Source organism: Apodemus sylvaticus, chromosome 19 (assembly GCF_947179515.1).
Source record: "Apodemus sylvaticus chromosome 19, mApoSyl1.1, whole genome shotgun sequence".
NCBI classification, from domain to species: Eukaryota; Metazoa; Chordata; class Mammalia; order Rodentia; family Muridae; genus Apodemus; species Apodemus sylvaticus.
The window spans coordinates 58,016,998-58,030,619 of record NC_067490.1 but is presented as its reverse complement, the minus strand read 5'-3'; the positions used below and the strand labels follow the sequence as shown (position 1 = coordinate 58,030,619).

Sequence of the window (13,622 nt, the reverse complement as noted above, 5' to 3'; positions counted from 1 at the left end):
TTCTTAAACATTTATTTTAATTATCTTGTTCAGTTAAATAGCATACACACACTCACACACACACACACACACACACACACACACACACACACATGCTGTTTATATTTTGGCAGCCTGGAGACATTTATATACATATACTTGTAGCTAGATGAAATTTCTTTTAGGCATGAAAGAGTTAATAATTTATAATTTGGATTGAATTACAATCTAGTTATTTTCTTCTACAATATGGAGTTTTATAAATATGTAAATGTCACATAAGGATGTTCAAAATACTCATAACTATTAGTTAAAATATCTAAGACAGTTCTGAGAATAACACTGAGAATTTATCTTTTATCTTGAAATCTGCTTCATTATAACAAATTGATGGCTTATAAAATTATGTGGTATTGGATTAATTTATAAATAATTAAATAAGAAAGAACTAAATATTACAGAAAAATGCAAGACGTGTCAGTTTCCTTGACTTAGATGCTTAAATTCTTCACGAACCTTCAAGGATTACCCATAAAGTCATTGTATCAGGATGAGCTTTATGCCAAGTCTGTTCCTGATAATTAATATAGTTTTATTCTAACTTTTATGATTAAATCAGATGTTTTTTTCCTTTTTATTGGATATTTTCTTTGTTTACATTTCAAATGTTATCCCCTTTCACGGTTTACCCCCCTCTCCCAGAAACCCCCTATCCCATCCTCCCTCCCCTGGCTTCTACGAGGGGGTTCCTCCACCCAACCCACTCCCGCCTCTCCACCCTTGAATTCTCCTACACTGGAACATCTATTGAGCCTTCATAGAACCAAGGACCTCTCCTCCCATTGATGTGTGACAAGAAAATCCTCTGCTACATATGCAGCTGGAGCCATGTGTGCTCTTTTGGTTGATGGCTTAGTCCCTGGGAGTTCTGGAGGTCTGGTTGCTTGATATTGTTATTCTACATATGAGGTTGGAAACCCCTTTAGTTCCTTCAGTCCTTCCTCTAACTCCTCCATTGGGGTCCCCAAGCTCAGTCCAATGGTTGACTGCAAGCATCCACCTCTTTATTTGTAAGGCTCTGGCAGGGCTTCTCAGGAGACAGCCATATCAAGCTTCTTTCAGCAAGCATTTCTTGGCCTCCACAATAGTGTGGGTTTTTGGTGATTGTATATTGGATAAATCTCCAAATGGGAGAGTCTCTGGATCGGCCTTTCCTTCAGTCTCTGCTCTACACTTTATCTCCATATTTGCTCCTGTGAGTATTCTGTTCCCCTTCTCTGAAGAACTGAAGCACCCACACTTTGATCTTCCATCTTCTTGAGCTTCATGTGGTCTGCGAATTTTATCTTGGGTATTCTGAGCTTTTGGGCTAATATCCACTTATCAGTGAGTTCATAATATGTATATTCTGTTGTAGCTGGGTTACCTCACTCAGGATGATATTTCCTAGCTCTATCCATTTGCCTAAGAATTTCAGGATTTCATCATTTTGAATAGCTGAATAGTACTCCACTGTATATATATATACCACATTTTCTGTATCCATCCCTCTGTTGAAGGACATCTAGATTCTTTCCAGCTTCTGGATATTATAAACAAAGCCCATCACATGGTTTTATCTAAGATAACTTTTCAAAACCTAGAATCTGTACACAAACCTTTTAAACTGGCCATTCTGAATTCCATGCTTTTTGTGATACGATAGGTACATCAGCTACCATATCCACCAAATCTTCTATTTCAACCATTTACTTGCAATTTTAATTTTGGCCTCTGATCATTAACAATGGTTTGTCAGAACACACATTTTCCAGTACTTCCAAGACTCCTATTCTTTCTACATGAGTAGTTTTGCCCTTGATGTAAGGAAACAGTAACAACTGAGAAAACATATCACCTGCATTAAATTGCAGCTCTCTTTTTACATAGGTTATAATTTTAATTTTTCATTTGAAATCTTCATCTATAATTCCTGGGTGCACAATACATCCTTGCAAAGACAATCCAATCCTTCCAAAATCATCCTTACAGTACCTGAGGACAGGAGTTATTTTATATCAAATTTGTGGCAATTGAATGAGAGAGATGTTTACCTGCAGCCAAGTCAAGAACTCTGCTGCTGCAGTAGTGTGCATTAAATATCCAAAGCTGAGTGAAGGATTTTTGGTCTGCATGTTACTCCTTGGCTGCAATAGCTCATAATTTTTGCTGCAGGACCCTGATCCAGGCCCCAAAGGCCATTTCCTAACAGGAAAAGTTGACCGTGAATGTTTCTTTTGGACCTATACTCCTTGGCCCAGTGGCAACCCTGCCACATCACCCATACAACCCTAGAAGCCTAGACCTTTTTTCTGGTTTTTATTTAGAAAAATCATTGCCCTTACAAATGACTTGTTCACATTTTTGTTGCCAATATCACATTTCCCACAATTAAAGCACCAGGCATTTTGAGATCTGAGACCTTTGGTGGCTTGGTCACAATCCCGTTGCAAGTGACCATATTTCCTGCAATTAAAGCACTGGACATTTTGATATCAAATATCTCTAACTATAGCTTTGTAGGAAAACTCTGCTAATTAAGGTCAAAGCCTATCGTTACCTGAATAGCTGACTGAGGCTATTCAAAAAATGGAGGAACTCCCTTCATTAACAGAGTTTCTCCTTCTCTCACTTTGTCTGGGGTATTCTAATTCCCCACACTTACTTCTACCTGAGGAATGTCATATATCCTCAACTAGTTTATAGGATCAATTTCCTTCCTCTAAAATCCTATTCAACCAGCACCTGAGAGTCCTGAGATGCTTCCCCATGCTAATAAGGTATTCCAGGTATCCTAAACTCTCTGCCACTGTTCTTTGCCCATCCTGGAAGTCCCTCAGAACTTTATAAGCCTTTTACCACCCTAATAAAATTGATCTGCCTATTGACAAGTAATCTTTGTGTGGTCATGTACCATATGCACTTAAAGGGCTTCTGAACATCCTGTTCAATATCTCTGCTCCCAATGCCATCATGGAGAATATCAGCCCCCAAAACTTCAAGGGCTGGAAAACGCATATAGCTTAAACTATTATATTAACAGGGTACATGTTAGAACCAATATTCATCATATCCCTTATTCACTCATCCATATTTCCTACCTGTTGCTTTAATGATCTAATATCTTTTTACATTCAGTATTTGAATTTTCAAACACCCAATTTAAATATAAGCCACAAATATTGAACAGTGAAGTTGAATGAATCCAGTTCCCTATCAACGCTTGCCTTGTGTGAGGATCTGATTTGGCTTTGTTCATAGCTGAGACTAACCTTTGTTAAAAAAAAAAAAAAGCAGTAAAGGCTTTGCCAAAGCCTTATATAATATTTGTAAATAAGGTGGACTGTTTTTCTGGCCTCCTTAACTTTGCCCCAAGTTCTTAACGCCACTAAGTGGCATTACTTTACAGTAACATCTACAAATTGAATCTGTTCTTATATAACAGAGTATCACCATTCTCCTAGCAACTGGTCTTTTCTTATATTCATTCCCTTCAATCAACTTTACTGTTCAATATTTGTGGCTTATTGCCTCCACCAAATCCTTTGCAGTTGGCGTATATCTTACCAATCCCTTACAGTTTGGGGGAATAATTCTATTTTGAGTAGCCCAGTTACTTAAAATTTGTTTCAGATACGGCAAGTGCATCCCACATGAAATCATGACCCCTTTAAACTGCCTTAAATCTGTAATTTCTATTGTACACCCCTTATTTTGTCATAACTTTGTTCCATATCATTAGCAGGCATATACTTTATGACTACTGGAAAAGCTAATGATGAACCCACAATGCCAGGCCTCCTCTTCTTCAAGTCTGGTGGTGCAACTGGTTCTGACTCTTTTTTTAAAACAGGTTGTTTAATCACACTGTCCTCATTTCACTGTTCTGATTTTCAATCAGAAAATCACATTTTTCTGATTTTCTTTGACCCAACCTCCCTCCTGACCAGTTTTGTTCCTTCTTTTCTTCTGTTGGAAACTCCCATTCTCTTGCTCAGTTGCTGGTGCAAAGGTGTTTTATTCCATCTTTTCCAATGTCCCTTGCCTCTCAAGTGCTTCCATCTCCACCTGTAAACTCTCCAGTTGCACAGCTAACTCTGGAATCCTTTTATTTTTTCAATTATTTCTATTCGATATGTTCTTTATTTATATTTCAAATGATTTTTCCCTTTCCCCCAAAAGTTCCATAAGCCCTCTTCCTTCGCCCTGTTCCCCAGTCAACCCCTTCCCACTTCCTTGTCCTGGTATTCCCCTAAACTGCTGCAATGATCATTTCTAGGACCAGGGGCCTCTCCTTCCTTTCTCTTGGGCATCATTTGATATGTGAAATGTGTCTTGGGTATTCCAAATTTCTGAACTAATATCCGCTTATCAGTGAGTGCATACCATATGTGTTCTTTTGTGATTGGATCACCTCACTCAGGATGACATTCTCCAGTTCGACCCACTTGCCTAAGAATTTCATGAATTCATTGTTTTTAATAGCTGAGTAGTATTTCATAGTGTACACCACATTCATTGTATCCATTCCTCCATTGAGGGACATCTCGGTACGTTCCAGCTTCTGGCTATTATAAATAGGGCTGCTATGAACATAGTGGAGCATGTATCCTTATTACACACTGGGGAATCCTCTGGGTATATACCCAGGAGTGGTATAACAGGGTCCTCTGGTAGTATCATGCTCAGTTTTCTGAGGAACTGCCAGACTGATTTCCAGAGTGGTTGTACCAGCTTGCAATCCCACCAGCAGTGGAGGAATGTTCCTGTTTCTCCACATCCTCGCCAGCACCTGTTTTCTCTTGAGTTTTTGATCTTTGCTATTCTGACTGGTGTGAGGTGAAATCTTAGGGTTGTTTTGATTTGCATTTCCCTCATGACTAAGGATGTTGAACATTTCTTTAGGTGTTTCTCAGCCATTCAATATTCCTCAAGTGAAAATTCTTTGTTTAGCTCTGTGCCCCATTTTTAATAGGGTTATTTGGCTCTCTGGAGTCTACTTCTTGAGTTCTTTGCATATCATGGATATTAGCCCCATGTCAGATGTAGGGTTGGTAAAGATCTTTTCCCAATTTGTTGATTACCATTTTGTCCTTTTGGCAGTGTCCTTTGCCTTACAGAAACTTTGTAGTTTTATGAGATCCCATTTGTCAATTCTTGATCTTAGAGCATAACCTTTTGGTGTTCTGTTGAGGAAAATTTTCCCTGTGCCCGTGTGCCCAAGGGTTTTCCCCAGTTTCTTTTCTATTAGTTTCAGTGTGTCTGGTTTTATGTGGAGGTCCATGATACACTTGGACTTGAGCTTATTACAAGTAGATAATGGATCAATTCCTCTCCCTGATGGAGCAGAGGGGCAGCACCAGGTACTGAGATATCCTGTGTTTAAGACCTCTGGGGACGCAAACCACCAAGGGTGTGCCTGTACCCAGGACCTGGGCAGATCAGTGATTTGTCTCTGTGCCAGCCAGTCATGGGTTCTGTGCCCTACATGGTGATCAGCACTTGGAGAGACTCCCCACCTCCATCTTTGCTCCATGACAGAGCAGACAGGGAACACCAGGTTCACTGAGACAACCCAAGTATAACATTGTTTCGGGCAAGACACAGCAGGGCTCCAACAGCACACAAGAGGAGGGCAGCACATCAGCAATCTGTGCCAGGGAAAACCCAGTAATCCAGTGGTGCAGAAATAGCCTTATGGGCTCACAAGAGGTTCAAGAATCAACCGCTGACAACAGGACCAACTAACACCAGAGAGAACCAGAGGACAAAAGTCAATTGTAGGAACATTACCAACAGAAATCAAGGCGATATGGCAGCATCTGAACCCAATTCTCCAAGAAAAGCAAGTCCTGGACACCCAACACATCAGAAAAAAACAGGATTTGGATTTAAAATCACTGGTCATAATGCTGTTAGAGGAACACATGAAGGACATAAATCTCTTAATGATATCCAGGAGAAAACAGATCAAAACTTAGAAGCCCTTACAAGGGAAACACAAAAATCATTTAAAGAAATTCAGGAGAATATGGGTCAAAAGATAGAAGCCAATAAGGAGGAAATGCACAAATCACTTAAAGAAATATAGGAGAACTTGGGTCAACAGGCAGAAGTCAAGAAAGAGAAAACATAAAAATCTCTTGAAGAATTACAGGAAAACACAAACAAGCAAGTGAAGTACCTGAGCAAAACAATCCAGGATCTAAAAACAGAAGTAGAAACAACTAAGAAATCACAAAGGGAGACAACTTTGGAGATAGAAAACCTTGGGAAGAAATCAGGGACCATAGATGCAAATATCAACAACAGAATACAAGGGATAGAGGAAAGAATCTCAGATGCCGAAGATACCATAGAAACCATGGACTCAACAGTCAAAGAAAATGCAAAATGTAAAAAGCTTGTAATCCAAAATATCCAGGAAATCCAGGCCACAATGAGCAGGCCAAACCTAAGGATTATAGGCATAGATGAGAGTGAAGATGTACAATTTAAAGGGCCAGCAAATATCTTCAACAAAATTATGGAAGAAAACTTCCCTAACCTAAAGAGAGAGATGTCCATGAAGATACAAAAAGCCTACCGACCTACAAACAGATTGGACTAGAACAGAAATACCTCCAATCACATAATAATCAAAACTCCAAATGTACTAAACAAAAAATATTAAAGGCAGTAAAAGAAAAAGACCATGTAACTTATACAGGAAGACCTATCAGAATTACACCAGACTTCTCACTGGAGACCATGAAAGCTAGAAGATCCTGGGCAGCTCTCATGCAGACTCTAAGAGAACACAAATGCCAGCCAAAACTACTATACCCAGCAAAACTCTCAATTACCATAGATGGAAAAACCAAGATATTTTGTGACAAAACCAAATTTACACAATATCTTTCCACAAACCCAGCCCTACAAAGGATAATAGGAGGAAAACACCAATACAAGGAAGGAAACTACACCCTGAACAATCAAATATAAAAAATAACATCAAAAATGACAGGAAGTAATAATCACTATTCTTTAATATCTCTTAACATCAATGGACTCAATTCCCCCAATAAAAAGACATAGATTAATGGACTGGATATGTAAACAGGACCCTACATTTTGCTGCATACAGGAAACACACCTCAGTGTCAAAGACAATCACTACCTTAGAGTAAAAGGCTGGAAGACAATTTTACAATTGAATGGTCTCAGGAAACAAGCCAGAGTAGCCACTCTAATATCAGATCAAACTGACTTTCAACCTAAAGTCATCAAAAGAGACACAAAATGACACTTCTTGCTGGTTAAAGGAAAAATATACCAAGAAGAACTCTCAATTCTGAACATCTATGCTCCAAATGCAAGGGCACCCTCATTTGTAAAAGAAAGTTTACTAAACCTCAAAGCTCACATTGCACCTAACACAATAATTGTGGGTGACTTCAACACTCCACTCTCCTCAATGGACAAATCAGGAAAACAGAAACTAAATAGGAACACAGTGAAACTAATTGAAGCTTTGGACCAGTTGGATTTAACAGATATATATAGAACATTTCATCCTAAAGCAAAAGAATATACCTTTTTCTCAGTATCTCATAGCACCTTCTCCAAAATCGATCATATAATTTGTCACAAGACAGACCTCAACAAATATAACAAGATTGAACTAAACCCATGCCTCCTATCAGATCACTACGGAGTAAAAGTGGTCTTCAATAGCAACAAAAATGACCGAAATCCCACATACACAAGGAAACTGAACAATACTCTACTCAATGATGCCTTGGTCAAGGAAGAAATAAAGAAAGAAATCAAAGAATTTTTTAGAATTTAATGAAAATGAAGACACAACATACCCAAATTTATGGGAAACAATGAAAGCAGTGCTAAGAGGAAAACTCATAGCACTGAGTGCCTCCAAAAAGAAAATGGAGAGAGAATACACTAGCAGCTTAACAGCACAACTGAAAGCCCTGGAACAAAAAGAAGGTAAATCGCCCAGGAGAAGAATACAGGAAATCATCAAACTCAGGGATGAAATCAATCAAGTAGAAACAAAGAGAACTATACAAAGAATCTACAAAACCAGGAGCTGGTTCTTTGAAAAAAGTCAACAAGATAGATAAACCCTTAGCCAGACTAACCAAAGGGCACAGAGACAGTATCCAAATTAAAAATTAGAAATGAAAAAGTAAGATATAACAACAGAAACTGAAGAAATTAAAAAAAATCATCAGATCCTACTACAAATGCATATACCCAACACAACTGGAGAATGGACAATTTCCTAGACAGATACCAAACACCAAAATTAAATCAGCATCAAATAGATCATCTAAACAGTCCCATAACCCCTAAAGAAATACAAGGGGTCATAGAAAGCCTTCCAACCAAAAGAAGGAGATGACCAGATGGCCTTAGTGCAGAATTCTATCAGCCCTTCAAAGAAGACTTAGCACCAATACTCTTCAAACTATTCCACAAAATAGAAACAGAAGGAACTCTACCCAACTCGTTCTAAGAAGCCACAATTACACTGATACAAAAACCACACAAAGATCCAACAAAGAAAGAGAACTTCAGGCCAATTTCCCTTATAAATATTGATGCAAAAATACTCAAAAATATTCTTACCAACCGAATACAAGAACACATCAAAATGATCATCCACCAAGATCAAGCAGGCTTCATCCCGGGGATGCAGGGATGGTTCAATATATAGAAATCCATCAATGCTATCCACTAAATAAACTCAAAGAAAAAAACCACATGGTCATTTCATTAGATGCTGAAAAAGCATTTGACAAAATTCAGCATCCTTTCATGCTAAAAGTCTTGGAAAGAACAGGAATTCAAGGCCCATACCTAAACATAGTTAAAACAATATACAGCAAACCAGTAGCCAACATCAAACTAAATGGAGAGAAACTTGAAACAATCCCACTAAAATCAGGGACTGGACAAAGCTGCCCCCTCTCACCGTATCTTTTCAATATAGTTCTTGAAGTCCTGGCTAGAGAAATTAGTCAACATAAAGAGGTCAAAGGGATACAAATTGGAAAGGAAGAAGTCAAAATATCACTTTTTCTAGATAATAGTCTACTTAAGTGACCCAAAAACTGCACTAGAGAAATCCTACAGCTGATAGAGAACTTCAGTAAAGTGGCTGGTTAGAAAATCAACTCTAGCAAATGAGTAGCCTTCCTATACTCAAAGGATAAGCAGACGGAGAAAGAAATTAGGGAAATGACATCCTTCACAATAGCCACAAACAACATAAAGTATCTTGGTGTGATTCTAACCAAACAAGCGAAAGATCTATATGACAAGAACTTCAGATCTCTAAAGAAAGAAATCGAAGAAGACCTCAAATAATGGAAAACTCTTCCATACTCGTGGATTGGCAGGATTAATATAGTTAAAATGGCCATCTTGCCAAAAGCAATCTACAGATTCAGTGCGATCCCCATCAAAATCCCAACTCAGTTCTTCATAGAGTTAGAAAGAGCAATTCTCAAATTGATCTGGAATAACAAAACAAAAACAAAAACAAAAACAAAAACAAAAACAAAAACAAAAACAAAAACAAAAAAAACCCAGACTAGCTAAAACTATTCTCAACAGTAAAAGAACTTCTGGGGGAATGAGTGTCCCAGACCTCAAACATTACTACAGAGTAATAGTATTAAAAACTGCATGGTATTTGTATAATGACAGGCAAGTGGATCAATGGAATAGGATTGAATACCCAACAATGAACCCACATACCTATGCTCACTTGATCTTCAACAAAGGAGCTGAAAACACTCAGTGGGGGAAAAATAGCCTTTTCAACAAATGGTGCTAGTTCAATTGGAGGTCAGCATGCAGAAGATTGTGAATTGATCCATTCTTATCTCCTTGAACTAAGCTCAACTCCAAGTTAATCAAGAATCTCCGCATAAAACCTGACACTGAAACGAATAGAAAAGAAACTGAGGAAGACACTTGAGGACATGGGCACAGGGACAAAGTTCCTGAACAGAACACCAATAGCTTACGCTCTAAGATCAAGAATTGACAAATGGGACCTCATAAAATTACAAAGTTTCTGTAAGACAAAGAACACTGTCAAAAGGACAAAACGTCAACCAACAGATTGGGAAAGGATCTTCACCAACCCTACATCCGACAGGGTGCTAATATCCAATATATACAAAGAACTCAAGAAGCTAGACCCCAGGGAACCAAATAACCCTATTAAAAATGGGGTACATATCTAAACAAAGAAATTTTCACCAGAAGAACTTCAAATGGCTAAGAAGCACCTTAAGACATGTTCAACATCATTAACCATTAGGGAAATGCAAATCAAAACAACCCTGAGATTTCACCTCACACCAGTCAGAATGGCTAAGGTTAAAAACTCAGTAGATAGCAGGTGTTGGCGAGGATGCAGAGAAAGAGGAACACTCCTCCACTGCTGGTGGGATTGCAAGCTGGTACAACCACTTTGGAAATCAGTCTGGTGGTTCCTCAGAAAACTGGACATGACACTTCCCGAGGACCCTGCTATACATCTCCTGGACATATACCCAGAGGATTCCCTGGCATGCAATAAAGACACATGCTCCATTATGTTCATAGCAGCCTTATTTATAATAGCCAGAAGCTGGAAAGAACCCAGATGTCCCTCAATGGAGGAACAGATACAGAAAATGTGGCTTATTTACACAGTGGAATACTACTCAGCAATTAAAAACAATGAATTCATGAAATTTTTAGGCAAATGGTTGGAACTGGAAAATATCATCCTAAGTGAGGTAACCCAATCACAAAAGAATACACATGGAATGCAATCACTGATCAGTGTATATTAATTAGCCCAGAAGCTCTGAATACGCAAGACACAATTAACATATCAAATGATTCCCATGAAGAAGGAAGGAAAGGGCCCTGATCATGGAAAGGCTTGATCCAGCATTGCAGGGGAGTACCAGGACAGAGAAAAGGGAGGGGGTGATTAGAGAATGGGTGGAGAGAAGAGGGCTTATGGGACATATGGGGAGGGGGGAACCAGGAAAGGGGAAAGTATTTGGAATGTAAACAAAAATATAGAAAATTAAAAAAAAAAGAAATACAAATAGTCAATCATTTGAAAATACAATAAAAAAAGCATAAAAATCTTTAAAGTGGCCAGGCATGGTGACACATGCTTTTAATCCTAGCATTTGGGAGGTAGAGGCGAATGGATCTTGGTGAAGTTTAAAGCTAGCCTCATCTTCAAACAGGGTTCTAGGATATAATAATGGTAGGCATAAAAGTATTCCTAAGTTGATGGAAAGTGGAATTATAAATATTTTCTGATAAAGTTGAATATTTACATGGAAAATATTTCTGATAAAATTGAAGAAACATATAGGAAAACATGTTACAATTGGAGATTATCATGGAAAATTATACAGATAAGATGGTAGGCATAAAAAATTCTAAGCTGATTGAAAGTGGAATTATAAACATTTTCAGATAAAATTAAAGATTTACATGGAAAATATTTCTGATGAAATTCAAGAAATATATAGAAAAACACGTTAAAATTGTCTATTTCCTCTTTCTACTTCTTATTGAGCCTTTTGGTGGGCAGTCATGCTAGGCTCCTGTTTGTAAGCATACCATAGTATCAGTAATAGTGTCTGGCCTTCTGATCTTCCCTTGAGCTGGATCCCAATTTGGTCCTGTTTCTGGACCTCATTTCCCTAAGGCTCTTCTTCATTTTTGACCCGTAGTTCTTTCAGACAAGAACAATTCTGGGTCAGAGTTATTGACTGTGGAATGGCAACTCCATCAATCCACTTGTTACCTTGTCGTTCTACTGGAGGTGGACTCTACAAGTTCCCTCTCCCCACTGTAGGGCATTTCATTTAAGGTCCCTTCCTTTGAGTCCTGAGAGTCTCTCCTCCCAGGTCTCTGGTATATTCTAGGGGAATCCCCCCCATCTCTTATCTCCCGAGGTTACCCATTACCATTCTTTCTGCTGGCCCTCAGGGCTTCAGTACTGTCCTCCCTCCCCCTCTCCCACCCAATACCTAATCATGTTCCTCTCTTCCCCTCCTTGTCTCCTCTACCACCCAGGTCCCCTCCACACCCCGTCCAGTGATTGCTTTCTTCTTCCTTCTAACCCTAACCCCCATCATTGCCTTTTTTTGTTTGCAGATAATTTTGTAATTATACTTATGTACAGAAAACTTAGTATACATTTAACCCAATTTAGTGGTGAGTTCTTTAGCCTTTGCCTTTTCTAGCTTGGCAATGTGATCCACAGACTTAGGACCCAGGACTTTGCCTCCCCAGTTTCCACCAGCTTAGCCAGAGCACCCTTGGCTTCCAAGTTAACCTGTGTGAAGGTGACAGTGGTGCATGTCTTCCTGTGGACCAGGCACCCCAGCCTGGGCTTTCCCTTGATGATGCAATAGGGCACCCCCATCTTTCAACACAGGGAAGGCAGGAAAAACCATCAGCTCAATGGGGTCTACATCATGGGCAATCACCACAAGCTGAGCCTTCTTGTTCTTCTCCAAGGTGGTGACTGTATTGACTCCTGCTTAGAGGACAGGTGATCTCTTAGTTGGGACGTCCCCTTTGGCAGCAGCTTTCTTCTCAGCACAGGCCAGTAGCCTTTGCTTCTTCTCTTGCTTTGTCTCTGGCCTCTACTTGTGGGCAAGCTTAGGCAGCTGAGTAGCTGTTTGCCTGTCCAGGGCCTGGGTGAACTGGTTAATGGTAGGAGGTACTTTGAGCCACTTATAGAGGATGGCTCTTTGCCGCTTCAGCCTGATGTAGCAGGACCAGCTGATGAAGCGTGTTAGATCTCTTTTGGGCTGGATGTCCTATCCAATGCCAAAGTTCTTGGGCCTTTTCTCAAACAAAGGATTGACTCCATTTTTGGCCTCCTGTTTCTTGACGATGGTGGGGGCCAGGGCCACCTTCTTCCCCTTGGCCTTCTTTCCTTTAGGCATCTTGCTTGGCTGGTAGAGAGCTCATCATTGCCTTTTAATTGTCATAAAATACTAAAGAATTAGAAGTTTTCTTAGTATTCTAGATTATTTATAATGGGTTCTGAATTAATTGCATGTTATTTTTATTATTCTCATGGTTTTAATTACTCTTTATTAGTATATTGGGGATAACTAAAATCTTAAATTTTATTTGATTCCCATAAATAAAGTAATATAAAAAATTCTCACTTAAGTTTCTCAGAATAACTGATTCAAACAAGGTCATCTTTAATCGTGTACATGTTAGTGGGTGTTCTGTGTGTTAGGAAATGTAATCAATGGTTTTGTTTTGTTTTTTTTTTTTCAAATGCAGCAGAGTTTGTCTTCTAGCCTCAGCACAGAAGATAACTGTACATGAGAAGCATGTCTTTGGAGAGCTCTTTCCCAGGGAACTTTCTCTGTCTAATCACTCTGGAGAAGAATAAATGAGTTGTCTGTGAAAACAATGCACAGGACTCTAGGGAATAGCAAAGAAAATGATAACTCAAAAGTCTTCGTATTTTCTATTGTCTTCCTAACTTGAGTTTTTCCTCCACTTGGCTCCTTTCTCTAAACAAAACCCTGAGAGTTCTGAAG

At 39.0% G+C, this 13,622-nt stretch overlaps 1 pseudogene; it reads right to left on the bottom strand.

The window, feature by feature from the left end:
* Positions 1-12,251: 12,251 nt before the first annotated feature.
* On the bottom strand, positions 12,252-13,013 carry LOC127669647 (60S ribosomal protein L7a-like; annotated as a pseudogene).
* Between the last annotated feature and the right edge of the window lie 609 nt (positions 13,014-13,622).